The sequence below is a fragment of the Zootoca vivipara genome, chromosome 4, assembly GCF_963506605.1.
Source record: "Zootoca vivipara chromosome 4, rZooViv1.1, whole genome shotgun sequence".
In the NCBI taxonomy this organism is placed as follows: Eukaryota; Metazoa; Chordata; class Lepidosauria; order Squamata; family Lacertidae; genus Zootoca; species Zootoca vivipara.
In genome coordinates this window covers 71,876,541-71,903,940 of record NC_083279.1, presented here as the reverse complement: position 1 = coordinate 71,903,940, position 27,400 = coordinate 71,876,541, and the positions used below count along the sequence as shown (strand labels likewise).

General features: G+C 39.4%; 1 protein-coding gene across 26 annotated transcripts in view; it reads left to right on the top strand.

The window, feature by feature from the left end:
- Nucleotides 1–27,400, top strand: part of ZBTB20 (zinc finger and BTB domain containing 20) — a 496,349-nt gene that overhangs the window by 397,877 nt on the left and 71,072 nt on the right. For 22 of the 26 annotated variants that reach the window (XM_035115418.2, XM_035115408.2, XM_035115410.2 and 19 more), the window contains one exon: nt 12,987–13,120. The gene's annotated coding sequence lies outside the window, so the exon portion shown is untranslated. The other 4 variants (XM_060273752.1, XM_060273760.1, XM_060273761.1 and 1 more) reach the window with 4 other exon arrangements.

Here is a 27,400-nt window from a genome sequence, read left to right as displayed (position 1 = left end):
TGTACTCGTTTTGGACTCTTGCATGGCAGTAGCAGTCAGGAGTGTGTTTTACCATTTCAGGCTGCTGAGCTGGCTGTGGTCAGATACGGTTTTGTCCTAAATAATCCATGCTTTAGTAATCTCCTGTTTGGATTGCTCATATCCACTCTGTGTGGAACTGCTTTTACAAATGGTTTTGAAGCTGCCACTAGGGCAGAATGCTGTGCCTCATCTCCTCATAGCGATGAATCTCACTGTGTATATTGCTCTGCTTCTAGCTCTGTGGTACTAACTTCCCAGTTCAAAAGGTCTATGTTGACCATTTAAGCAGTTCAACACCTTTTTTCTTGTTTACCATATAGAGCAGCAGCTCTTTCCATATGTGCCTCCCAATTATTTCAGATATCTGGGAGAAGCCCTGCTTTAAACGGAGAAGCTCAATCTAAAATACCCATAAACCTAAATGCCATTTCAGAACTGACGGACATGGAAGTCTTGGAATTGTACTGTCAACCTGATCAGACATGTTTTTAAGCTGTCAAAAGAACAACAGTATAGGGCTCAGGCAGGCCTTGTTGGGCAGGGTATTGCATAGTGTGTTTGCCAACACAGTGAAATCCCATTTTGTGGATTTCTATTATTAATTGGTGTGTGTGTGTGTGTGTTAAAATATGGTTTTGTTGCTGGTGGTTTTTAATTATTGTTTTGTTGCTTTGACAGTGGTGGTTGTCACAAATAAATAAATAAATAAATAAATAAATAAATAAATAAATAAATATTGTTCGGCTGACGTTGACACACTAGACCAGAAATTCATAGTTTGATGCTGCTCTCTTAACCCTGTTTGGAATATAGAGAACATGTTATGCATCTTCAGGGCAGTGCTATTTTTCTAGAAAAAAGAGGTGCCAGAACTCACCATGTTCTCTTCCTTGTTCTCTTATAATGGCAATGGCACCCACCAAAGAGGTGCCAGCAAGTTCCAGCTGAAAAAAAGCCCTGCTTCAGGGTAATCTGCTTTCCCAGTCTTGCTGCTGGAACTCAGAGATATAATAATAATGGCATGTATAGTAAACTGATTTTTATAGGACCTTTATGCCACCATTCTACCGTCACCAGCATGCTAAATGGACATCTTCCCAATTCAATATTGGGCTGTCAAAAGTGGTACACTTAGTAACAGCAACAGCAACGTTACTTGTTTCCCTATTTGAGGTACCAATTATGTCAGGTTTTCGGAAGTGTCATAAATATCTCACCTGCTTTGCTATACAGCACTTCAGTGTGATGTCTATCACTAGGATTAATCCATTTGTACCTCAGATTGCATCCAAGTTCTGAATGAATAAATTACTCTGCACCTGCTTTTTTTTAGTGAGAATTTACTCCTTTTCTTAAAGACTTTCTATAGTGGAATGAATTGCTTATTCATAATACCTAGCATTTCCTTTCTGTCTACAGAACTCGTGATCCTCTATCAATCATTGATACCTGCCTTGATTGGTACTGCTCTGCTTGTTGTTGTCTTGTCTTGTTTTGCTTTGCTTAAGCTCAGGGATAGTCAACAACCAGGTTAATATACCGTAAACTTTAGTCTCACTGTTGTTTACTATTACTTAAAATGTATGAAAGATCAGCGGTTTGCAAAACTCAATGCAGAATATAGTAGTTTTCTGGTCCTGTCCAGAAAACTTAAAATGTTAACGCTTATCCAGAAGTCTGCTTCTAACATTGCACAGAAGTGTCGTGGTGTGAAAACATATCCTGAATTCTTTGGAAATCCATTGCACTCACTGCCAAGCTGGATAGAATGTTAATTGCATAAAAGGAACTAATGTGCATTTTAACATGGCAAAGAGCTGCCCTGGGGAGGGGAGGGGACAATTGTAGTCCCTTCCATTGCCAAATTTCTATGCTTTTAAGATTGGGACTGTAGAAAGGGAAGTTTAGCCTTTTCCTCCATGCTGCAGAGCTGCTGCAAAATCACACACACACCAACTTAAATATATTTGCATTAGGAGGGACTATCCCAGTGACACCAACAGAGGGAGCTTGCTCCACTTGTGAGAGTCTTGCACCAGTGCCTGGCACCCAGGTGGACCGGCAGCATCCCCCAGAAGTACCTTGCCCTTCTCCAATCTGGTTGGCCATTGTGGTCAGCAAGTTGCAGGACTCGAGGGATCTTTGGTTTGACCCAGCAGGGTTTTTCTTACGAAGACCTGAAGTAAGCATTGTTTTCAGTCCCCCGAGTTTCAGTATCCTTGGTAATAACAATTTGCTTCCTTGTGAAAGTAAAAATGGTGGTCCTATTATCTTATCACCCCACACATACATAGGTCTGTCAGTATTAAACTCCATCTGTTCTGTAAGGCAAATTTCAGGAAAGTTCTTGTAGAGTTAAAAAAAATGTACTTGGCAGATAGCCCCTCTCTCCTACCAGACTTAAAATATTTGTGTTGTTCTGGAGTTTATATATGCATTTGTCAAGTCTAAACCTACCACTGGTAAAAGGAAAGGAAATAAAGGAGATGGGCATCTAGATCTACAGCTGTTTTAAGAAACAGCTTATTGTATAATGCCATTTGTATTTGTACTTTTTGTTTTGTGGCAAGTTTTAATAGTTACCCTTTGAGGATTTCCAGTCTAGCTTATCAGAATCCACCAACAGTCTTTTCTGTAATATTCGCGTTTCCCTTTTGGTTCAGCCGAGCCCACTGACAGATCATTCAAATTCAATTGTTTTATGTCTAAGCCGAACAGCTAATTAAAGTAGGGATGATTAACCTGACTGGCAGTGTCGCTCTCTCCCTCTCTCCCTTGCTTTCTCTCTCACTCCCTCCTGTTCCAATCAGTCTTTTTCTCACTCTCTCTCTCTGTCTTTTGCTCCACTGTTGTGTTTTTTTTCCTCCTCTCTCCTAAACGTGGTCTGCTTGCTGATGGCAGAATGGCACTCGGAGATTTGTGCATTGTGTCTGGTTTCCTACGGGCAGGCTGACCCAGTGCCTCTAGGGACTTATCAATAGACCACTCAGAAGAGACAGAGACAGGAGAAAGGAGGAGGGGTGGGGGGAGACAGAGAGGGAGAGAGGGAGAGAGAGAGAGAGGGAGAATCAATATCAAGAATAGAAGGAGCTCCGAAGCCATTTTTTTATTTTTTTTATTTTTTTATTTTTAAAAAAGTGTATCAGGACTTGGGAAGAGGGTGACAAAGAAGGTTTTTCAAAGAGGCAGTGGAGGAGGTTCTAATAAATTTGGAAGGATACAGTTCCCTGTCTTGGGGAAAAGGAGAACTCCTGGCTGATTAACATTCACACCAGGTATGAGATGTTCGCTACCCCTTATCACTGTGCCGCAACCGTGAGGGAAAGGCGCCTCTCTCTTTTTTTTTTTTGTCTTTTTTTTTTTGTCTTTTCCTTTCCGTTTCTTTCCTTCCTTTTTTTGGAAAAAAAGGGAGATGGAGCGAGCGAGCGTGTGTTTTGGTGTGTTGTTGCTTTGAAGCGGGGCGGGCGGGGAGAGGCGAGCTGTGGGCATTGGTGTGACGGGAGCAGGAAGAATGGAAGCAGGGCAGCAGCAGCAGCATTCAGGGAGAGGGAGAAGTGTCTGGAGTAGGTGGTTCTCCTCAGGCACCCCGAGGGGGTTACCCAAGTTCATTCCGAGCAGGTGGATTTTAGGCTGGGAGTTACTTAACGCTTGACCGCCAGTTTTGAAAAAAAGAAAAAAAATCCCGCTTCCTATGTCTATTAAAGGAAGTGCCAATGTCTCTCCCCCCCCCCCAATCGCGCTGCCTCTCTCCCTCTCTCTCCCCCCCCCCCCTCTTTTCCTAACCAGACAGCGGGAGGGTTTCTGGCTCTCAGCCAGCCCAAAAGCCTCTAAGTGTTTTGCACTTGTTTCAGGGAGTCGCTGCCCGGGGATTTCCCCCCACCCCTCTGCTTCTTCTTCTTTCCTCCATGCATTTTCACTAGAGAACAAAGAGTTCTTTACAAAGGGGGGGAAAGGGGGGGTGCAAGCTTAACGCCTCGGATATGTTCTCCCCCCCCTTGTTTTTTAGGGTTCCCCCCTTTTCTTTCGAAAAGAAAAAGAAACAGTGGCAGCCGCACGCACACAAAAGCCCCAAATTGAAAAGGGATGTGATTTCTCTTTCCCTCATAAAATACATTTTTTAACTTAAGAAAAGGGGGGAGCGTTTAATAAAATAGTTTGATTTTTTTCCCCGGTTGTCCTTTTTAAAATACAATGTAGCTGTTGCTTTGCTAACTTTTTCTTGATGGGGTTCTCTGGCATAAACTTAGGCTCTCCCCCCCCCCTTTTCTTCTTCTTCTTTCTTTGCCTTTCAAGACATTTCACCTGAGCAATAGAAGAGGCAATGAGAATGGGTAAGATGTTCTGCACAATAAATGATGGAATGGGGGGTCATTTACTTTTTGTCGCCAGTCCCCCCAAAGTTAGTAAGGGCTTGTGGAAGGAAAGTGTGTTTGCCTCTGAAAGGATGCAGCAGTTATACACACATCTGGGGCAGTTTTCTTTGGCCTTATGTTAATCGTAGCACACTTGGTTATCCATAGGTTAGGAGGGCTTTATAGTTTGTGTTTGTTTATCTTTCCTATAGATGGAACTATACCTATAGTACATACCTGTCACTTGTGCAGGTTTTCATGTTTGCTTGTTTTTATTCTATGGATTTGAACCTCTCTCTCTCTCTCTCTCTCTCTCTCTCTCTCTCTCTCTCTCTCTCTCTCTCTCTCTCTCTCTCTCCCTCTTCCATATAGATGTACACACACAGAGAGAGAGAAAGAGCACAATATATTTTGGCTAGTACCATAAGATGACAAAGTTGAGTAGCAATTCAATAACATGTTACATGGAATTATAGTAGCAAATGTCTACAGTTCTTCATGTTTTAAAATGCATCCAAATATATCTTGAACATTTACACACGCAAGAAAGGTTCCTTTACTCAAAGTCATCCCCAGTACAGTAATTAATTACTACTTTCGTTAAATTATTACTTTTAGTAGTTCACGAGAGCAAGTGGAAGGATGTATGTGGTGAGCATTACTATCATAGTATATGTAATTTTACATGTATGCAAAATGTGTGGGACTAGATTGAAAGTAATTACAGCAATTGTTTTGGGACACAAAGGATGATTATCATGATCAGTGCTATTTTTCTTTTTCATTCAATCCTCTCCCTAAAGAGGTGGTCTGTTACAGCCACATATGTACTGTATGTGTTTATGTAATACAGATTTTGGCAGTCCCACATACTTAGTAGATGTTATTTCAGAAGGAATGTGTTATGTTTACAGAGGAGGTACAAAGGCAAGTTTGTCCTACAGTTACTGCTATAATTTTGGAGCAACTTAATTGCAGCAATTGGAGTGAAACCAGATTCACGATGCAAACATAAAAGTGTTTTCTGATCCAGTCTTACCGTAGAGGACTCCATAGCTGAGCATGAAATATCTCAATAGAAAAAAAGAGAGTGTAGAAATCTTGGGCACATCCAGTATTTCCTGAAACACAGTAGAAATTGTCCAACTTTTGGCAGATTATATCCTCTTTTAAAAAGTTAGCGTTTTCTTCCTTTATTTCCCCAATTTTTTTCTGCATTTTTCGTTATTTTATTTGTTTACTGTGCTTTATTCTATCTGTAAAGATTAAAATATAATTAAGCAAGTAATGAACACCTCTAAGCTTTGTCATTTTCATAGAAAAAACCGACATGTCTGTACCTCTTTTACATCTTTCCTTAAGATATCCTTTTTGTTTTTGTTCTGTAACGTGGTATGTGTCCATTTTGTGTCTGTAATCCCAGAGGTGGCAACAGGAGGGAGGGGTATTCCGTGCCAAAATCTACATAAGTCCCTTCAGTCTCTGCTAAGAGGCATCTTCTACCAGAGCTATCTTTGCATCCAGAAGTACAGTGAAAGATGATAGTTCTTTTTTCTGAGATTCTTCATGGACCTGACCTAAGATACTGAGGCATTCACAGTACAGGAGAAAAGAGAAAGAGACGAGGGGGGAGGAAAGAAAATTAGGAAAGAAAAGCTCTTTGAGCTGAAACACACTGGCTCTTTCTTCCTGCAGGCAATCCGCTCCAGCTCCTGGCGACGTGTCCTGCACTATCTGATATCATATGACTCTTTAGTTGGACTCCCTTTAGCAGAATGGGCCTGTTAGAACTCTGTTTGTTTTCTTTTCATTTCATTTCCTTTTCTCCTGTTCCCCTCCTGTTTTTATGTCTCTGTGTGCATTCTTTTCTTACTCTGCTTTTTGTTCATATGCTTTACATAAAGACAGAGCATCAATTAATTCCATAGTCTGTTTTAAGTTAGCTGTCCAAATTTCATTTAACGTAGAGTGTGTTGTTTATCCTTTTCTTGCATGTGTGTTCGTATGTGCATATATGACCCCTTTCATATCGTTTCTTTTCTTCCTTATGTAAAATGGTAGGTAGGAATTGCTTTTCTTAATCTGGAATCAGAATGCTAGGATTTCTGTCAGCATATCCTTTGGATTTGTGAGTTAATTTACCCCTGTGTAAACTTGTTTATATGAACAAGTTATTCTCAAGAATAAGTTTTAAAATCTGTATACAGAAATATATGCACCCACATGAATTTCACTGGAAGTTCAGACAGATCCAGTTGAAATTTTTTACAGAGGAAACCAAGAGTAAGCTAAGTATTGATTCAGATTAAGCTGAAAATTGTATGTAGCATTTAGTAATAATGTGTGGTAATGGAGGAGGAAAGACAATAGACAAGGTGAATGTTCCTAGTGGCAGTTCTTACAAATTCTCTCATATTACTATCACGTGCTGTCTATGGGGAAGTAAAATATCTCTAACCTTTCTTCTTCCTCCTCCTCCATTTCCAGACTTTCCAGGAAATTTGTTTAATGGTTTTCCCACAGCAGGTTGTAATCAGGGATCAGAAGTCAGGTGCATCACTATAAGTTTTGATGATGGACCTGCCTAATTATCTCCTCTGACTTAAGGCATATGACCTGAGGGGACCCATAGCACTGATAAAATAGCAGCTTGGAATGCTGTCTTTGAAAGCACCTTCATCTTTAGCCTGCAGCCCTTTGCTTATTAGGATTAAGTCACACGGATATCAAGTGGACTTACCTTTGAATAAAAGTGCACAGAACTGACTGTAAGGCTGCATGGTATTTAACAACCAGAAGCCATCTCAGGTCTTGGCCTCTTTGACATGGTGTATCTACTGGGGTCACGAAGAGTCAGACACGACTAAACAACTAAACAGCAACATCTACTTGATCCATTTTAGTTCTGAAGTTACTTTGGTTTTTCATTAAATTCTCTAAACTTGACTTTTGTTGTTGTTGTTTAGTCGTTTAGTCGTGTCCGACTCTTCGTGACCCCATGGACCAGAGCACGCCAGGCACTCCTGTCTTCTTGACTTTTAATTTTCTATAATTATTCAAACTTAAAATATTCCATGCTGTATTTTGTGAGGCATTAGTTTGCCTTAATATTGGGTGCCAAGATACGGTGTTGTATGCATTGTATCATTTAAATATTTTTGTTCCAAGCTTTAGCTGTATCCCATCTGTTCTTAAAGTACAAAATTATGAGATCTGTCCACTTCAGATCTCACCTCAGCTACAAACTTATGCATCCCAGTTCCCAGCCTCAACCCTTGAACTATGATAGGTTAGTATTAGTATTATTCACTAATATTGCCAGGCTGTTGTTAGGAATGCTGAGGTAATACAAGTGAAGCACTTCCATGAACTACATAAATGCTAAGTATTTTATTATTTTAATTAGACACTGTCTAAAAATGAAGCATTCATTCACTGTAGTAGTGTTTTCATAGTCACAGTTCATGTCTCCTGTTATTTAGTAGCAACATACTATCTTACACAATTACAATCTCTTGTTCTTATTCTCAACAATTCTTTTTTTAAAAAAAAAAAGTTTCCCTTCCCGTTCCCCTCTCCCCCATCACCCACATATGAATATAACTGGAGAAATTCTCTAACCGCGGAAGACATTTTCAAGGCTTTTTGCACTCTAGTTTCATTTTAAATATTTTATATTGGCTTGTTCTAACTGAGGAACGTGCAGTTTCATCCTGCTCAGAAAAAAAATGGGTTGGAAATTAGTGCTATAACTATTTTTTATAGTGCACAACTAATACGTATACTGTGTTGTACTTACTGGTTCCCACATTCACTAAGTCTCTTAGTAGTTATTGCTATTAAGTGTGTGTATATTTATTTGTCAGACTTTTGTCCCAGGTGATCAGGGTTTCCTGGGTTCCTAGCAATTCAACAGAGGCACCTGTTTGGGAATGGTACATAACACATCGGATGCCAATTCCTCAAAAATGTAGGTTTGAACTTTGTAATCTGAAATATTTTTTTACGCCTTTATGCAGCCAAATATTAACCTAGTGAATATGCTAATCAGTACAGGGATGGAAGGAAGGGGGAAAGCTGAAAGCTTTTTAGCATCTCAGAAGAAAATCTGTTCTGTTTAACAGGTTTAGATCAGGTGACTTTTTCCAGCGAACCGTGTTCTCGAGTAACTGTCTCTTTTCTAATGTCGAAAATCAGAGTCGAGGTGGAACTTTCAAAATGTGTACAGTAAAACCTAGACATTGGGCCAAAGTGATTATTTGTCGTCTCATCTGATGAATGCATCGTGCAAGTTGCAGGAGGTTATAGCTGAAAGGATAGCAGCTGCTTGTTGGAAGAGTGCAAGAACAAGGAGTAACTTGCTTTCAGTAGGGCCAAATACATTTCCAGTATAATTTTAGCGGAGTTTAAAACTACATCTAGGTAATGTGTGCTCTCATTTTATCTTAAAAAACCAAGCAAAGCAGAGCCTGATGATTATTTAGATGGATGTTTGCCAAGGGGAAAACCAGCTTGTGTAACACGTGTGTCTTGGGTGCAACAGTGTTGCTTAAAGGCCACTAACAGGATAACTACTGAGAGGAGAAGCAGATTTTCCTTTAACATGATACGCTGCCCTGCTGCTTTCAGATGGCAGAGATTTGTAGTTTAATTTCTTGCTGAAATGAAGTATCTGTACATAAGAATAACTTTTCATTTAGCGTTTGTTCACTTGGCTATCCTATCTATTTGTATGCAAAATGAGCCATAGCAAGCCTTGTAGTTTTATTTTGTATTGACCACACATACTTTGGGTTGGCTTTCCTACCTTATGTGCAGTAGCATTTCTTCCTAAGGCCCTCCCCCATTTTGTAATTTAGATTTTTGTATATGATGATAAATACATTACAGTCTACAAGTGTGTCCTGAAAAAAATATCGTGACTGTTTCCTTTTCCATTTAGGATTAATATAATTAAAATCAGAATGCGAGATAATCATAGGTGTGATTCTGTATTAAACCATTATGAGTATTTTCTAGTTTTTAAGTTTGTTTTCAATTCGGGGATAAAAGATAGAATTTCGTGTAACTAACTTTTTCTTCAGCTGTTTTGGCTTGCCACATTGTATATACTTTTTTTTTAAAGATCAGATGTAGCCTTCCTTAAATAAATCCTTTCCCTGTAATACTTAACATTTTATATATTAGATCTCTTCAGAGCTGCTTGAGCTATAAGACCTCTAAAATCCAGATCCAAATCTTACAGTTTAAGCTCTTCTTTGGGTTGCATATCACACAGGTGGTTTTCTTGACCTTCTCCACCTCCCTCCCTCCGGGTAAGGATCTTAATTAAGATGTTGCAGTTAAGATATATTGCATAAGGGTTTGTGCTTGCTACTGTTCACAATGAAATCAGAATTGTGAACTGAATTCGGTCCTTCCATTAAGAATTCTCTTGGCATTCCTCAAAGACTTGTTTTATGCTCAGTCGGCCTTTTAAAGTTCTGACCATATTAAGAGTAGAAAAGGAGCTAGTCTGTTAATGCAGTCTTTTCATTACCCTAGATAATAAAATTTCTCTGTGACCTGTTAATCTCTACTATGTATCCCAGAAAGCCTGCAGATCTAGCGTGAGAAACAATTTCTGCTCCTTCCCTACAGAAAATAAGTTCTGTAATTATTTTTCTGGCCAGAGAATCAGGAAATAGCAAAGAAAATTATGTGTATTTAGAAAGTTGCCAAAGTCTTTCCCTGTGAGGAGATCAGTTGTTGGATTCTTTAAAAAGAAAGAAATTCTCTGATCTGCGAGTCCTCAGAATATCCTTAGTACAGTATTATAGTTTGTAGGAAAAAATCCCCAGTATTAAACCTCAAGCAAGTAGAATCGGACAGATCAGTTGCAGCTTATACAACAAATATACCTGTCTAAAAAAATAAAAATAAAATCCTTCCAGTAGCACCTTAGAGACCAACTAAGTTTGTCATTGGTATGAGCTTTCGTGTGCATGCACTTCTTCAGATATACTGAAGAAGTATCTGAAGAAGTGTGCATGCACACGAAAGCTCATACCAATGACAAACTTAGTTGGTCTCTAAGGTGCTACTGGAATGATTTTTTTTTATTATTTTGTTTCGACTATGGCAGACCAACATGGCTACCTACTTGTAACTGGAACCTGTCTAAGAAGTTAGTATCCACTTCACATACTCAGTTTTGTTTGGGTTAATAGTACAACACATGGATTTTTATTTTTTATTTTAATCATGACATTTATATCCTGCTCTTGAGTGAACTCTGAATTAAACAGAAGGCCAACATCTCATTAAAAAAAATGAAAATCAGTTTTGGAAGTCTGTAGTTCTGAGCAGAAAAGTAGCAGGAAGCAATGGCATGTTTAACCTTTTTTGCAGCTTGTTGTTTTCCTCTGCCAAATCCTCCCTCCCAGTCACTTTTTCCCTCTCCCACCAGTAAGGTCCAGCTTGCAGTTTCCCCACAGGCATCTGGTTGGCTTCTGTGAGAAGAGGGTGCTGGAGTAGATGGGGTATTGGCCTGATCCAGCAGGCTCTTCTTCTTATGTGTCAAATGCATATTTTGTTGTTGTTTAGTCGTTTAGTCGTGTCCGACTCTTCGTGACCCCATGGACCATAGCACGCCAGGCACTCCTGTCTTCCACTGCCTCCCTCAGTTTGGTCAAACTCATGTTCGTAGCTTCGAGAACACTGTCCAACCATCTCATCCTTTGTCGTCCCCTTCTCCTAGTGCCCTCCACCTTTCCCAACATCAAGGTCTCTGCAAAAACACTGGGTATTGTTACACATACCCTTTTGTTCCCTACATGGCATTTCCAGTGGGTTAAGCCCACAGTCTGATTCTGCATCAGATGTTCCCAGACAACTTACTGGGTAAAATATTTTTTTGCTTTATTTTCATTACTGATTTCAGAAGCTGATCCTATAAACATTTCATTAAATATATTTGAACAGTAAAATTTATCAGGAAGGGTAGATTTAAAATAGTCTGTGAAGAAGGATGGCAGAAATAGGCCATCATTGATCATTAAGTGGAGTCTACTTATCTTTGTCCCCCAACGCCAAACAAGAATTTCACATTGTTGAAAATTTTATATAGATATATATATATAAATATACTGCAGCATACATCCATAACATCTTGTTTTGAGCAAGCAAATTGATCCATCTCAAGCTCTTGGGGGGCCAACTCCTAATAAAATATTTGAGGGGGCTGCCCCCCAAAAGTTAATAGGCCTTGCCATTCAAATGGTGTGCCTGTTCCACGTCTTGCAACTGGATATGCGGGGCAGGGCTTACCTGCCCCCCCCAATAGTATATGCAAGTTGGAACCTCTGTTCAGGGTAGAATCTCTTAAATAAATGGAGGTACATCAACTTGGAATCACATACATTGTGTTGAACCTGATTTTTCTGAACCTGTAAGGTGGTGACTCTCAATCCTAGCTGCTCAGAAAGTATAGCTTGATTACATAAGGCTGCATGTTTGCACCACGGGTTATGCATTATATTTTTCAGGTGTACATCAAATGTGTTTTTAAGTATATGCTAGAAACATAGTGTATAAAACTGTAAATTATGTAATTTCAGTTAGTTGGGACACATAATTATATTTCATTTAAATGCAAATTAGAGTGTGTATTTTGATGCACCATTGCATTTTGTTCAGTACATTCTTTCTGAAGAGCCAATTGCATAAGCTACTTCCTGGAAGTAGCTGGAATTTGCTATATTTTATTATGGAACACATTAATGTTGGGAAATAGGAACTTGAATGTGCAGGAAGAAAAGAACATGGGCATACATTTATAGATTATAGAAAAAACATTTTGACATCCTCAAGACACTTCAGTAATTAATGGTAATATTCAGTTTTATAGCACCATCTCCAGTCATACAGTGTCAGGATGTTCGATAAAAATTGACTAACAGAGACTTACTATATCACTTCGCTATTAGTATTATTTTGTGCTTCTTAAGATCTATATGTAACCACTGGAAAATCAGTATGCTGATGACACCAAATTCTGCTTTTCTTCTCTGTCAAGTGCAGAAGCAGTTGTATGTTCCTTGAGGAAATGCCTAGATTGTCTGACAGCTAATGAATTGGAAATTAATACAGACTGGACAGTTGTATTAAGCTAATTTGGAGTCGATAGGACTATGGTTTGTCTTTCTTTGGTAGGGTTACACTGCCCCTAAAGGGCAAGGTTTGCTTTTTGGATACTTATTTAGCATACATTTTTTGTGAAATCCCTGATATAGTGAATACAAATGCTTTCTACCCGCTTTGGCTGATGAGCTAGCTGCAGTTGCTTCCATCACATAGGCCCAAATCATCCATCATTTTATAAACAACGAAACCTGCACTGCCTGCCTGTTTTTATCTCAGCCAAGTTAAAAGTACTGATGAGGTGTCTTTTTTAAAAAAAGATTTAAAAGTCCTGTATAAATCGGGGTAGAGGTGGCAAATCTTTTATGCTCCAGGTACTGTTTTATTATCAGATACTTGCAGGTTTATAAGCCACTTCGAGTGCTATGTGGATATACAGAAAGTGTCATATAAATAGTTGCATAAATTAATTAATTGTTGTTGTTTTTACAGACAAGCAAGTGTCTTCACGCAACTTTGCTGAAGGTCCATATTGACCAAGACTGCATAAGAACAGAAAGCAGACTTTGCAAAGCCTGTATCCAGAGCACTTGCTCTCATCACAAGGCCACACTGCTTCCTCAAATGTAAGTTGGTATTAGCACATTGTTTATGTTTTAAGAACATTGATTGAGCTAAATGTAGATTAGCTGATATTATATCCACATCTTGGTTTGCATGTATTCCTTATGATGTCTTTCTAAAGCACACTGGGTGCAGGTGATAATTTCCCATGTAGTGAAGGTGTCGTGATTTGACTTTGCTTAAGTATTGGGAATATCAGTCGGTCAAGATAGGGCAAAGACGAGATTCTGTTTAGGTCTTGTGGATTTTGTTTGTTTAGTTCATTTGAGGTTTTTATTGATTGTGTTTATTGTTAATTGGTTTTAGTATTCCAGTTGTGTTTCTAAGTTGCTTTGAATCATTTCTATGGGTAAAGTGATGGATAATAATAAATGTGAATTTCATCTTCAGACTTTGTGCTGAAGAATTATGCACTATGTGAAACCAACTCTTCGTAGTGCACTAAATATTCGCATACTACATAATTTCACATACTACATAATTTCATTATGGGATGACACTTCCATATTTGGGAAATAGTAGGTGGCCCATGAATAATATATAATACAATTCAACTACCGCATATGGACACATTGCATTGTGTTGCATGTCCTTGTCCTTGGGACCTATGTATTGGATATACAGTACAGAGCTAGTGAAATATGGGATATTTTTACATCAGCATGTCAAAACCCAGTTTTTATACTTCTCATGAAGAAACTCCAGTTTCAGAGCAAGCAAAGCTACAAGTAGGCTGGAAAAGTGGGCTGCAACAATATCATTGTCCCTTCACATACTTCAATCAATCTTCTGTAAGGGCAGGAAGAATTTGCGGTAGTAGCTAGAAGTGTCTAGACTTGCAGAAGATTTCTATGTATATAGCTTGTATGGTGTGTGTGTCAAATACACCCACACAATATAAGAGTGGCAAAGTCTAAGTACTAACCTGATTAGAAAAGCAGGAAAAATATATAGTACAAGCAGTGCCCCGATTTTTGTTAAATTATGTTTTTGTAATTGTATAAAAAAAATTTTTTAAAGAGCGTCGCTTGTCATTCCTCCTTCCGACACTGGAGTGTTCATCTCCCTTTTGGGTAAAAAAGTGAAAATGGTTTTGTTCTGTTGACAGTCACCTCTCCTCTTTACTTTTCTGTAGTGATGTAGAAAATGAAACTACTTTTCACTACTTTTAGCACGCAGTAGGTGCATTTCATTTACTCAGTGCTAAAGGTCACTGGCTACTGCAAGACAGATGCTCTACCACTGAGCTATGGCCCTTAACTTCATTGTTAACTGATTTGTATGGTTGTACAATGGACAGGTGGGTTTGCATATCAACATTTACCAGGGCAAGAGGATGACAGAATAGGACAAAAGAGTTTAAGGTTGGTCACAATCAGCTCAGCTTAGATCCAGCAATTGTGATTTGTTGATAGTTATAAAATTATATATCAGATATACTTGGGTGTGTACATCAGCAGTATATGAATAGGCGAGTCTTCAGTTCAGGCCCTGGTTTTTATGGGTAATGCAGGGCTATGCAGATTTCAAGCCTGGTTTTATTCAGACACCACATTTTCTGAGGTGGTTGTTATATCCTTGTAGCAGTAGTGCATGCAAGCCTCAAGATTACCGTATTCTACAAAATGAGGGTGCCTGTCAAAATGTAGACTATTACTATTATAAAGGATGCAATGTCCATTCAATGGCAATGACTATATTTTTTTAAAAATAAAGCTTTTCTGGGACATTATCATTTTTATTTTGTATTGTACTAAAGCTTTCCAAGCACTAGCCTTTGCGAATATATGTTTAAGTGTGTTCTTGGCAGATTGTTGGCACCCGTCTATCTCACGAGACAATGATGTGCGCCTATGGAGGTAACGTCAGAGGTGGATTTAAGGGACCGCCTCTGGGGTAGCATAGGGGGCACTGCAACTGTTATTTAGAATGGAGCATGAGAGGTGGGGGGGGAGACTGAATTTTGACATTGCACAGGGTGCCACTGAAATTTGAGATCCCAAGGTCCACTACTTGTGAAGTCACTGTGTTAGCAGCAACGAAGTGATCTCACTGGGGTGTAAACCTGGGCAGTGTGCATGGAGGTCCTGGGCTGTCCATGCGACAATACCCCCCTCTTGGGTTCATTGATGTGGTCCAAAGGAAAGCAGAGCAATATGTTTGGCACCAACCTGCTGGAAGCAAGTGTACAAGGTGCCATCCAACCATCTTAGGGACCCCATTCCAGATTTGTGTAGGGTTTACTCCTTAGCCTTTTCTTTTTCACTGCAAGACAGCAGAGGTTTAGAACCAGAGTTTCCCTGCTCCTTGATGGACCACCTTCCCAGGTTGGCGAGCCCCATTTGCCCCTCTCTTCCTTCTACTGCATGTGCAGTATAGTAACTGATCTCTTGACTGTTGGATCCACTGTTTGTCTCTTTTGCTCAATCCACCACAGCTTGTCTTCGCAAGCAGGGGAAGTCCCTAACTCACTGAGGGTTTGAGACCCATCGGCTCACCTGGTTTAGCCAGCCAGTCAAAGCCGTTCCTGGAATGTAGCGGCTGTCACATGGTGACAGCTTCTAGGAGCCACAGGTGAGAGCTGAGTGCAGGGTGGGGACTTAAGGTGGACAAACTGTCTCAGAGGGAGCATGACGTCTCCCCCCACCAGAGGTACTATCCCTCCCTTTTAACATGTAACACTTTAATAGTTAATGCATCAGATGTTCTAACCATGGCTCTGAATGTTAACCATGGAGTTGTATTATGTTTGCAGAATCATTATCAGGACTTGCTTTTAACCAAAGTTTGAAGTTAGAGCAGGAGTGTAGTCTGCTGCCAGTCTATTAATTATGGTTAAGAGATTGCTCTGACACAAACATATTGGTTCCAATCTGTACATTTACTTTGTTTTACTTCATCTTTATTGTTTCATCATTGGAAAACTTAGAACAGATTTCCCCTTTAATTAGATATTCATAGCAACTGCATTTTCAGGGTTGGCCCTCATTTTGAAATAAAATAGTGTTGCAGTGGAACATTTTTAAAAATGTCATCTCACAAACTTGCCTTAACTCCCTTTAGACCACTTTGCAGACTACTGCTATGCTCAGTGTGTTTGCTATTGCTCGGTTTTGATCACAGTTGGATTTACAATGAATTAAATATAGTGGATAAAAATACAAAAGAACTAGAAGAGAGGAAGAGCTCTAGGTGAGTTATCTGAAGTTTAACATGGCATATTAGCCTTATTTCCAATATTTATGAGTTGCCTATCTGGCAGAACAACGAAGGCGACTTACAGCTATAATACAAAAACAAAACAAAAACAGAAGGAGAACTGGTCTGGGTTATGTACATATATGAGGAAGCACACTACTTGATAAGTACCACGTGCTTTCATTGTTGGCAAGAGTTCATAACCCACCTGGCACTGAGTCACCCATTTAAATAAGGTTGATTCAAAATGAAAAATTAAGACAACAAGTAGCATGCTTTAACCTGTATCATTCAATTCAGGGTAGAAATGAAGAAATAATTCTTGCTCACTGAAATAAGTGATGGTTGGGATGGAGAACATTGAGCTAAGGAAAAAGTGGTAGAAGAAATAATGGTACATCTTAAAATATGTGGCTGTTCAGACTAAGTTTATGTATACAGGATACCATAAAATAGAAGTTCTGTGTTTATGAGGCTGTGGTGGTGGTATTTTTTTCTATTCAAATGATTCTGTTTGGCTCAATTGATAACAGTTTAATAACACTTTGACTATGTCAGAGTAATAGTAATGCCTTGAAAACATAAGTGTTGTAGATCTGTATCTGTAGGAGTGCACTTGCTACTACTGTTTCTGGGAGATGGCTGAATCATCCTGATGGCATTCAACAGGAACCAGCTGCTGAGAATATTAAAATGCAAGCATTTATTCCTCCAGAGAGACAGTAACATCTGCAAAGTTTTCCTGTCTTGATAATCCCACAGAGCATTCTGTAGTAGTCTTAACTTTACTGTGTCTTTCTTTATGAATTCTCTTTGGAATCTTTGTAGTCTTCAGGATCTGCAAAGGGGACTGTTAGACCTATGATATCTCTGTGCCTGAGATTAAAAATAAAACAGTTTTGGAAATACCGTAATGTATATGCAACTGCTCTAGAAGTATCTCATTGGTGTAGAATAGAAAATGTGTTCTTTCTTGTACCATGAGTCACTTTCATCACCAATATTTGAAGATGGTGGAAGGAAGAAGGAGCTACAAAAGATGCTTCTAGAGATTCCATTTCAAGTATATTTGAAATCCATAACAAATTTTTAGAATTTTAAAAAATTATATCAGATTCATGCTCCTCTTCATGATCTTAAACATGGGTGTAGTCCTTCCATGACCAACATCCAGCCCTTTTATTAATCCCTTTCTTCTCTTACAAAATGCATTCCACTCATCCAAGCTATTCATTGGGTTTCTGCAGGACTAGCTGCTATTCTATTTATGTTTGTGTTTTGCATAGTTTGCCTGGTTTTCTACACTGTGGCTGCAATTCAGCTAAGGTTGATTATGACTCAACCTATTTGAAAGAAATAGTTGCTTGCAATTAGGGCAGCTTTTATTGCTTTCAGTGGGACTTAAGTTCCAATCACCTTTAGCTAGATTGGTGCCACCATGCAGAAAGAAATCCGGCAAAAGTGTGTGCCTGTGCACAAAAGTAAACAGAATAGCAGAGAACCATGAGAATTACTTGAATTAGTAGAATGCATGCTATGAGAAATGAGAGAGATTAATGGGTGAAGGATTTGATATGGGTCATGATGGGGCTACACAGATTATCAAGGTTAGGAGGCACGCGAATCTGATGCAAAAAGCAACAGCAAAATTAATTCAGGAACTGCAAACGAAATATGTGGTTCTTATGCTAAAACATATGGGAATATACTTCTTTAACATGTTTCCTGAACTAGAATCTTCAGGAAAATTCATTTTAATGGTTCTCTCCCTAATTTTTGAAAAATGAAGAAAGGAGGAGAAGGCGATCATACATTTTTCCTTCTTCTTCCTGTGGAATTGGGATACAGTTGGGGTAGGAGGGGCATGCCATTGTCAGTTTTTAAATTACTCAGAACTCTGGAATAAGCAGGCTAAAAAGAAGCTCCAGATGAATAATGAAATATCTGGAGTCACTTCAGTTACATTGGCTAATTATAATATTTTTAATGCTTTATGACACCAGACCAATTGGCAGTGAAGGCAGCAAAAAAGGCATACTTTCCTGCCTCCATTGCATACTCATTGTGCCATCCAGGAGAACTTTTCCAGGTAGTGCAAGGCCTTTTACAGCATGGCCCAAAGGAGGAGGTGACAGAACTGATAGCATGCTTGCAAAGCCTTTTGTTTTGAAAATAATTCACATATCCTGGCACGATGTGGGACCTATTTCTTCTGTTGCTCATACAATGTGTTTGTTGCCCTAGTGCTGTGCTTGTCTCACAGATGAGGTATATGCAGTTTGTCTTGTGAGTTAAGATGTTCTACTCTACTGAGAAAGCCACCTTTCCACCTGCCATGATTCTAGACTAGCTCTATTGTACTATCCTAGGAACCATCAAGGCAGTCAAACCAGCTGCACCCTACCACAACTGGCTGCATTTCCTTATATAAGGCTCGTCAACAGCTATGTTAGCTCTACATTTCTCACCCTATCTCTGCTGGCCTTCGACTGCCGCTTTAGATTTGAACTCTTTGCTTATCTTTGGATTTATTTTGTCAGCTAGCTTTGGCAATGTGCTTCTGACTTGCCTGCTCTGAAGTACTTGACCCCTTTTGTGCCCAGCCTTTGCCCCACTAGTCTGCTCTGGTTTGATCTTCTCTCTGCACTGACTTGGAGCTTTTGAAGGAACACCAGTGCTGCAAGGGTTAATCAAATACCACTATGCTGAAGCTGTTGTATTACGGTAGAGACAACTCCCCTTGACCTAGAATAGGTACAGGCAATTGCAGGATTCCAATACATTTAAAACCAGGAATCGGTCAGCAGGAGGTTACATAGAGTTTTGCATTTCACTAATGTAATGCAATGAATTAAAGCTGCCAATTAAAATCCAAACTAAACCACCAAGTGTGTTTGGAGTTAATCCTTTTCTGCTTTTTCCCAATCACATCTCCAGCACAGTCTGTGGATTGTTTCTGATCTACATCACTGTACATTGAGAATCGCACCCAGTTTTCATTTGGGGTATTTGTTTTGCATAACCTGAAAAGCAAAGCTGTTGCCATGCAAACGGCACAATTTTGGGAGCTCCCATTTACATTAAACCCATTCTTGCTTCTACCTTGGGTTATTCAGAGACATAGTACTGTAGCTGTGCAACAGCTGTAGTACCTGATAGGATGTCAAGCAGTCAAGGTTTTGACAGCATCTTAAATACACAAAGACAGAGCTGCAATCCTCTCTTTGCAAAGTTTATTGATAGCCTCTCTCAGAATGTGACAGAGTAGGGAAAGTTGTTGTAGAACATTTTGGTTCTAACCAGCAGTCACTTCAATGTCATTCTTGATTTCTGTCTATCTTTATAAAGAACTGTCAGCAACTGTTCTATGCCTCAAAAATTGTTTTATTTGCAAGATTTAAAATTTGTAAATTAAATCTGTGGTCACCTAAGAAACTGGTTTATTCTGGTCTCTCACACACGGCAGGCAAGAACTTATCCAGAACTCCTATAAGTTCTCTTCTGGTTCCTGGTACTGAAAAGGAATGGATTTATTTTCAGAGAGAAATATGGATATGTTAGAAGATGGTAATTTGGAAAGGGCAGCAAAGCTGTGCCTGTAGATAAAAATGGAGTCTGTGGATAAGAATGTAGGCTGGGCTATGTTCAAGGAGTATCTACCTCCTACCTACCTGAAGTTGTGTTTTCTTACTTGCAGAGTGGAGAAACAGTGCATAGGATTTTATTTTCTGTCAAAATTCGCAACTACATGGTTCATTATACAATTGTACCTTGGAAGTCGAACAGAATCCATTCCGGAAGTTTGTTCAAACTTCCAAAATATTCAGAAACCAAAGCTCCTACAGCCATTGGAAGCCGTGGAAGCCCCATCGGACGTTTGACTTCCAAAAATAGTTTGCAGACCGGAACATTCACCTCCGGGTTTGCGACGTTCGGGAACCAAAACATCTGGTAACTAAGCTGTTCGACTTCCAAGGTACGACTGTATTTATCCTACTCATATTGTTCACCTGTATTGAGTGTCATTGCCCTCAGAATTTCTTCTGCAATACAAAATGTTTAAAAAGACGCTTCACGGAGGTGGCCAGCATTCATTAGACCATGCAGCCAAAACGGGCTTCTTTGTAGGGACATCCAAAGACTATTTTCTGTTAACTCTTCACTCTTGCTGAATACCTGATAGATTTCTGTAAACTATATGATCAAGCAGCCTTTTGTTCAGTGTAGTTATCCTCTCTATTTGGGTGAATTCTCTTGATTAGTGTACTGCAAAAAAAAAAAAAAGTGTAGTGGTGGTATCCATATCCAGGTCAAAAATCCTTTCTTGTTTCTTGGTGTTTGTTTAAATATTGCTGGGTAACTCCCCCCCCTTTTTTTTTACTGTGGCTGGTCTTGTGGGGTGAGGTAGGGTGCTTGAAACGGAACTACAGTTCCAAGGAGCAGTGCAATAATGAACACGCAATATCAGCATACATGTACCAACATTATAAACTGGAAGAAAGCTATTGGAAAACAGATTGGTTTTTCTTTCCAAGAAAGCTCATAATTGCCAGTCCAATTCTAAATCTGTGATGTGCTTCTCCTGCATCTATGGAGAAGACCACAGAGCAAGGCAGGTCAGTTGCCACTGCACAGGATAGCTTATAATTGGTAACAAGGGTTGGAAGTGAACTGAAGCTTTTAGAGCCTCTGGCTCCAGTCTACCCTTCTCAGGCTCTGCCCCCTTGGAGAAATAGAACTTCTTAAAGGGCCACCCCTCTGCCCTTGGGACTTTTCCTGTGCGCCATAGCCTTCTGGTGTGTGCATACTCTATATTGTTGGACTGCTGAGGTAGTGTGGGAAACACTGCATTTCTCAGTAATTGATGATAGTGTCTATTATGGTCCTGACTTGGGTTCCTGACCTCTTTCAGTATGATCATTCCCTGCAAAAACGTGACATAAACCTTTAGCATAGAGCTTTCAAAACTTCTCATGTTGGTGACACACTTTTTAGTCATCCATCATTTTGCAGCACAGTAATTCAGTTTTACTAGCAAACCGGATGTTAAACTGACCCCTTGCAAGAGATACGGACACATATTGTGTGACACACTGCAGCCGACACACTAATGTTTGGAAAATTTGGAAAGCCCTGCTTTAGCATGTTCTAGCCTTCCTCCTCCCCCTCCTCCTCCTTCACATTTAAGGTCAAGGTGATATACGGTACATAGTTCTTTCTCCTCATCATCATTTAATCCCCACAACAACCATATGTCCACTAACAGCCCAAATCCAGAGCATGGGAAAGATTCTCATGAAACAGGAGGAAGCAGGTAAAGCTGCTGATGCAAATAATGTGTGGGTGCCCTTCTGTTAGTCTGGAGAGTCAGCAAATTAGTACCCAGGATGTTCTAATGAGGTACCTGACTTCCCCCATATTCCCTCTAATTTTGGGCTGGAGGGTGATGGTTGCTACTTTCTTTGCTGTGTCGGATGCAAATATTTGGAGTGTTCACTTGTAATATTTAAACTGCTAGTCTAAAGGAACAGTAACAAATGTTTGAAAAGTGATTCTCCAGACTTCTTCCATATTCTGTTATTCTGTCAATATAAATCTTCAGTATCCAGAGATACACATTCAGATCTCCCGCCTCTCTCTCTCTCTCTCTCTCTCTCTCTCTCACACACACACACACACACACACAAACACACACCAGCCAGCAAAGAGAAATGCGGGTGCAGTTGCAACAAGCGTTATGAATGAAGTCATAGCTCAGGGCTATGATAATGAATTCCATCCTGGAGAAGGAAAGAGGAAGCTGCCAGAGCATCAAGTGAGTGGAAAATAAATGAAACAGTAGGTGTTTGGTCATAGGATATTTTACACCTTTATATTCTTGCAGTGCTGTTTTCATATCGGAAAGACAGGGAACCTTACCAGAAATTATGTTGCATATATCATTTCATTTGACGGCATTATATCTTTTTGGTTTTTGGTTTATAAATAAGCAGGAGTTTGCAACATTGGTGCAATATTGTAGGCATGCATATAGGGATTGTTTGTTACATTTGCATCCCACTCTTCCTCCAGCTCAGAGGGGTGCTTTAGCCTCATAACTTTTTCAGTCTCCCTTTTTGTGTCCTCTCCAAGATCTCCTATTTCCTAAAATTTCGCAAATCAGATATAAACAGGTCCCTTTGTAAATCAATAAAATACGTTTCACAAAGGAACATCCCTCATTTATTTTCCTTTTGTTGGGTCTATTCGTTTACTAATTTGCAAAAAAAAAATAGTGAATTGTTACAAATCAGATTCAGTCAGTAGTATGAATTAGCAAGATTGTGTTGCCCATCCAGATTTTGTGAAGAATATTATACTAATGGGAATAACATGATCTGAAGCACATTTATGATTTGTGCCAGAAGCAAGGGTCGCAACAGATAATCCAAAGGATTATTCTGTGATATGATGTTATTATTCTCGTCACTGTTTTCTCAAATAGGTCATGACCCTTTTTATAGATCCTCCACTGAGCCATAGTCTATTGCCAATATATGAATAAGTTCCCAAATAAAGTAAATGGGGTAACAGAATTGAGTGGCATGTGGTAGGCATGTTAGTAAAGTAAACTGCATGCCACACACCTGCTTTTTTGGCTGTGCCATGCCACAAGTTAGCATTTTGGATGAGCAATTTCCGTTCTGTTGTTTTCTTTCAACACATGGTGTTCAAAACAGTTAATAGAAAACTGTGTCCATTTGCTTATCCCAGAAGTGTGTAGTTTCTGATGATTCTGCCAGATTAACACGCACACATACATGCAGGAGGCATTTTAGTTGAAACTTAGAGCTATAACTTCTCATTTAAAATCAAAATGTAATGTCTGAAAGAAAATAACTATGATTCCATTTAACTTATAATCACATGGTACAAGTTCCCATCTTTTGGAAACAATAGGGTGTTGTTGTTGTTTTAAAAAAAGAAATGTAATTAGCTGATATAGAGATGTCTCTAATAAAAAAAATAGCATAATATCCACCTTTTAAAAATAAACCTTTACAATTGCTAAACACTTGAACAAACTTGTATTTTAATTTTTCAGCAGGCTGCACTTTTTCATTATTCTATTTCAATCAGGGTTTATTTATATTCTTGACCAGTGTTTTGCTGTCACTGTCTTTGACAATCCACAAACAGCTCATTGGGAGACCAACTCTGCATTACAAAGATATCTGCAAATGTGACATGAAGGCTGGTAACATTAACCCCACCATATGGGAATGCCTTGCAGTTTCTGTAGACAGTGAGCAGAGGCAAATGGAGCACAGAGGGAAGAAATAACCATGGTGCACCCTTAGCAGCAATACCTGACACCTTTATCAGGTTTCAAGACTGAACCCGTGACCATGGGATCCTCCTAGATCGACTTTGTGGGGTGGATATAGGAGGGGCTGTATTGCAGTGGTTCTGCTCCTACCTGCATAGCTGAGTACAGAGAGTAGCACTGGGGAATTGCTCTTTGACTCCATGGGACCTGCGTTATGCTGTTCCACAGGGCACTTTTCTCTCTCTAATGCTATTAAAGATCTATATGAAGCCACTGGGAGCAGTCATTAGTGTTTTGGATACCTTAAGGACTGCCTGAGTTCTTCTACCCAAGCCTGATCACTGAGATGATCTAGAGCAGTGTTTCCCAACCTTGTGCCTCCAGATGTTTTGGAACTACATCTCCCATCATCCCTAGCTAGCAAGACCAGTGGTCAGGAATGATGGGAATTGTAGTCCGAGAACAGCTGGAGGCACAAGGTTGGGAAACACTGATCTAGAGGAGCACTATTAGTCGTCCCCCATGTTACAGGGGATAAAACTGCATATGTACCAAATCTGTAATTGTGTGCACAATTATGAAGGAGTAAGCTTCACTGAATAACATGGGAGTTACTTCTGAGTAAACAAGTGCTTCCTCTGCATTAAATAGATTTTCCCTGCCATAAGTGTTGTAGAAACCTTGTGCCTAAATTATTGCACAGCACTGATTCTTGTAGGTATGTTTGTATGTATTTATCTGCTGCTTTTCTACTAAACAGGCCCAAAGCAGCATACACAATCACATTAAGTTCAGTTTATTTTAATCTTACTTTTGAGGAAGAGTAATTAATTAAATGGAAAAAACAGTCTTGGTTATTTTATTTATATCAGCCAGCCAAACATTACTGTTTTCCATACTGTTTTAAAAGTGCTCTGCAACATTGCTCTCTATCACATTGGTCCAGGGTGAGCAGAAAGATCAAGCATCAGGTCAATAGTACACTGAATTCTAATTATATTGTGAAAATTACATCATCCATTGGATTGGACTCACTGACTAGTATTGACAGACCTGTGAGCCCTCCCCATGGATCCAAGGAAGTTCTCAGATGCTTTGATTCCAACTAATTAATGCTCTATCATTCTATACTATATACTTTAAGATTGCATGAGTTGCTTTGTTTTCTAGGTAAGAAAAAACAATAGCATTTAAAGCAGGTTCCAGGTGCAGTTATACTTTGATAGTGTAGCATGCATTTGTGACCATTAAAGCAAATGATATTTGTGTCTTCAGTTTGTTGCTAGTACAATTATTCAATTATTTATCCAGATGAAATTAAAGACCCATACTGTTTCAAATCTAATCATACAGCTAGAAGTATACTGACTGAATGGGTCAGTTTTTGTTTAATTGTGCCCTTATTGAATGTATTGTTGATTTACTGTGTAGGTTTTGAGTTGGATACTTAGTCGTGCTTAGAGTCGAGTTAGGCATGATTAACAAGTCACATTGATTTCAGTAGGTCGACTCTAGGCATAATGAAGTCTAGATGTAGACCTTTGTTTTTATGTACAAGGCTATTTTTGTCATGTCATCACTACGGTGAGATTCTTCCTGCTACTATTTTTTTATATTATAACTAAACATTTGTACAACCTATTTCATATACAGGCAACCCCCGATTTGTGCAGGGGTTGCACCCAGATCATCTCACACAACAGCAGAGCCCACCTCCCAGGTCACTTCCAGCACAGCCCACCTCCCAGGTCACTTCCAGGTTGCCATGATGTTCGCATGGATGGTCATGGATCAATTGAACACGTGTAAATCAGTTGTTGCCTATATTTCTGTGATTTCCCAAGTTTCTAAGCAGGCAGATGAAAAGCCTGTCTAAACAAAATTGCAGAAGACCTATTGGAAAAGAATTCCACAATTTAGGGCCATAGAGAAGGCTCTCTAATGTGTCTCTAATAGTATTGCTTCATCCATGGCTGGCAGGCAAAGAAGAACCTCTCTGCCAGATTTAAGAGGGTGGCACAATGGTATGGAAAGAAATGGCCCTAAAGGCAGACAGGTCCCAGGCCAGGTTTCGCCTCTCTGTTTGCAAGATGTTGCCAAATACATCACTGGTGTAATTGTATTAACAATGAATTATTTTGGTCATTTGTTTTTGAATCTACACCCCCCCCCCTTTCTGTGAGTACTTACATTACAATTTCAAGCCCCCACTGTAATTTCTCTCTGAGATGACGCTGTGATGTGAAGTGTTCAGCTGAAGGATGTGTTTTGCTTTGTTGCAGCACCTGCTTTTCTTCATGAATATCCACTCCCCTTTTCAGATTGCCTATTGAAAGATACCGAATTAAGTATTGTTTTAAAGCATGCCATATATATATATATATATATATATATATATATATATATATATATATATATATATATATATTTGGGGGGTGATAGTGTCCAACAGTCTAAATTGGTAATGATAAACCATGCAAAATAATTATTTTCCTCCATTCTACCTTCCATTCTACCTTCCATTCTACCTTCCAGCCCTCCAGATGTTTTGGAATACAGTTCCCATCATCCCTGACCACTGGTCCTGTTAGCTAGGGATCATGGGAGTTGTAGGCCAAAACATCTGGAGGGCCACAGTTTGGGGATGCCTGGTTTAATCAGTAGTAGGTGACAAAAGCTAACACATCTACTAACTGAACAAGCAAAAGAAAAACAAGAAAAACAGTCCCAGTTTTGCTTCATGGGAAATCAAAAATCATCATACATATGTTAATCTGCAGTTAGGGCACTTAGTCCAAGTTTTGGCAAACAAGGACAGGAAGTATAGCTGGTTTTGACCTTTTCTACATTCATATCCCATGTTTCCTCCAACATCCTCACAGCAGTGTAGCTGGGTTTTTCAAGACAGCTTCCCATCCGTGTACCAGCTAAGCACAAATCTGCTCAGTTTCAGAGATGGAATTACTTTAGGTACCTTTGGACTATTTCCTGAGGCTTGTGAGCTAGAAACTATTCATATTATATATTATTATAATTATATAAGGTATATGTATGGCTTCATTCATACAAATATAACTCAGGAAGATTCACAATAAGATATTACAATAACACAGAATTGCTTAAGGCGATCTTATAGGTAAACTGATCCCAAGTCATTGAGGGCTTTACATACTAATAGTAACTTGAACCTGGAACCTGACCCAGTAGCACATTAGCAGCCAATGCAGATCTCCGAGCACAGGTTTTATATGCTGACAAGTTCTCATACCTTTCAGCAATTGTGCTGCAGCATTTTGCACCAACTGCAGCTTCTGGATCAAATATGAGGTAAGCACATTGGTTAGTAATCCAGTCTTGAAGTAACCAAAACATGAACTAGTGCGGCAAGGTTTCCCCAGTGTGGCAAGGTTTTTGTAGCCACTTAGGCAACCTGAGCCTCCAATGAGAGAGCTGAATCCAGAAGCCCCTCAAAATTGTGAACCTGCTTCTTCAGGGCGAGTGCAACCCCATTGAGGGTAGGCAGCTGACTAATTTCCCAGACACAGGAACTACTCACCCACAATGCCTTCATCTTGTCAAGATACAAGCTCAGTTTGTCCCCCCCCCCAATCCATTTCACTAAATGTATGTTGAAGATGTACAATATAAATTATGTAAATAAATAAACCAATTGTGAAGTGTGGCATGCTTCAAAGGCATCACTGAGATGCACTGTACTTTTAGTTTTAACGTATGTGCTGCAGCAACCATACTCGAAATCCTCAGAAGCTGTGTG